We start from the raw sequence: 2,383 nt of genomic DNA, 5'->3' as shown, positions 1-2,383 counted from the left end.
GTGAATCCCTCCTATGTTGGGTGGTCTTAATGATTTTTGCAAAGTTTGTATTATTGGGAATTTTACCAATAATATGTGGACTCTTTGTACGGACCGAGGGAAATTTTGAAAATAGAACAGAAAGAGAAGTGAATGATTCAATTATCAAAATGATAGTATTTCCAGTATATAGAAATGAGAATATTATAGTAAATGATGATATGAATAAGTTAAGCATTAATGATTTAGGACATTTTCCCAATCAAAAAAGGAGAACATTAGATGAAAGACTTTTCCAGATGACCACTCTTGTGATCGAATATCCTTGAAATTGTAACAAAAATACTATTAATTTTAGGAAATAATTTACTAAGAGATGGCATTGGCCTTTAGAAAAACAGGATAAGCAGGAACCTGTGACTCCTGAACCGTACATAGAAACATTAGAACAAGAGCTAGTAAAGAAAGACAAAACATACATGCTTCCTATTATGAGAACTAAGTTAGGCCACATAGCCTACAGAATTTATGGAAGAAAACCTCTAAGGGCCCCAAAAATACAAAATGTAGGTTGGGTAGAAGAACCTATACCTTATAGAGAGGCTTATGTAGATGACATTGGAAAGGTGATGAAAAAAGGGTTGATTACTAGAGTTTGTCATTTACAGAAAGGCTAAAGACATCTGGTCCTCGATATGAATCTAAAGAAGCTATGAAGTCCATAAGGACAAAGTTGAACTCTTTTGGGATAAGAAAATAAAATGTTCATATTGTATTTAATTAGAAATAATTTGTAAAAGCAAATGTTCATATTGTATTGAATTAGAAATAATTAAAGACTGAATTTACAGTATCTATAAAGCTACATATCTCTCACCTTTCATTTTCTAGTAACCATGAGAGCTGGGTCAGCCTGAAAGAAGAAGTATGGCTGGAATGATATGATTGACTTCTTGTGTGTCTAACAATAAAAGATGTAAGACGATTCTATTTGAGATTGTTATCATAATGTTAAGGGGGATCTCAGGTCTTGTTGTAATAATAAAAAATTAATCTTCTATGAAAAATGTTCTTAGGAATATGAGCTACGATCAGTCTTGCATAATTGTTTATTATTTCTAAAAAATATAAGTAAACTTGCTGAAATCTCTGAGTTGGATCTGATCTGGCAGAATGAAAGATCAGCCCTGAGAGCTGGTATCTATGTGCTGCCCCTGTATTTCACCAACGCTATACATCCCTTCAGGAACTCCTGATGATTTTGCCCTCAGCAAATAACTTCTCACTGAACAAGAAGGTATGCAGCTCCAACCCAGAAACACCAGTAAAGTGTTAAAGTGGGCTCCCCAGCCCCTTCTCATCAACACACCTGTTCAGCATGAAGAAGCCAGAAAGTCTGCACCTTGTTCCCAAATGAGAAACCCACAAGGGAATAGGACAATTTCTTTGCTAAAAAATAAATTTAAAAATCACAATTTGACTATGTTTACCATTATCCTGTCTTTTCTGGTCCCCACTGGATCTTTGCTCTTTCCTCCACCTACTCCCCCCACCCACAAAATTGTGCAGCCCTGTGATTTCATCCCTACCTATCTTCAATCTTCTGCTTCCAACCCTCACTTCCTTGTATCCCCATACATGTTTTACACAATAATTAAAACAACAACAACAATAATTTATAGATGCTCAAAATCCTCTGGAGTAGCAAGTATGAGTCAGTTTCTACTTGAAGGTGGATAAAACAAAAAGGTTACTTAAGAGACAGGATGTATGAGTTCCCCAAATCTGCATCCCTACCTTGGATTATACAGACCAGGCACAGATCAGTGGAGTGTAACAAGTTTTACTTTGTCTAGTAAGAGGGGCAGGAGATAGAATGTAAGCCGTTTTTAAAATATTTTCAGAGATAATAAGGTTGGCTCAGGAGACAGCAGGGTTCAGAATTATTTTACTCAGGGTCACTATGAGCCACAAGTGACGCGACAGCACATAACAACTAAGCATTTAGGAATGATGATCTCAACCCTTTAAAAGGGTTGAAGATAGCTTGGAAAAATCTATGTACCAAAATTGTGGATCCAAGTAAGAATTCATTGACACTTTCAATCTTTCCTCCATCGACCATATATTGCCTAACAGTCACATGATCAGGAGACAAATTGCACTGGGAAATTCTAAAGTAAGAGACTTCTTCAAATTATTGAGAAGCAATAAGGTCAGTTTAAGAACTAAGGAGTAGGTCTTCTTAGTCAATTGCTAAGTATCTGAAAGTTGGAAAATGAATAAGGATGACAGAAAAATTGATGCCTTTGGCCCAGAATTATTTATTATTGTTGTTGTTGATGTTCTTATGTGCCGTCGAGTCGTTTGGGACTCATAGCGACCCTATGTACAACAGCCCTAA

Source organism: Elephantulus edwardii, unplaced genomic scaffold (assembly GCF_000299155.1).
Source record: "Elephantulus edwardii isolate Elephantulus edwardi_28Jun2011 unplaced genomic scaffold, EleEdw1.0 scaffold00044, whole genome shotgun sequence".
NCBI lineage: Eukaryota > Metazoa > Chordata > Mammalia > Macroscelidea > Macroscelididae > Elephantulus > Elephantulus edwardii.
Note: the sequence above shows the minus strand (reverse complement) of the source record.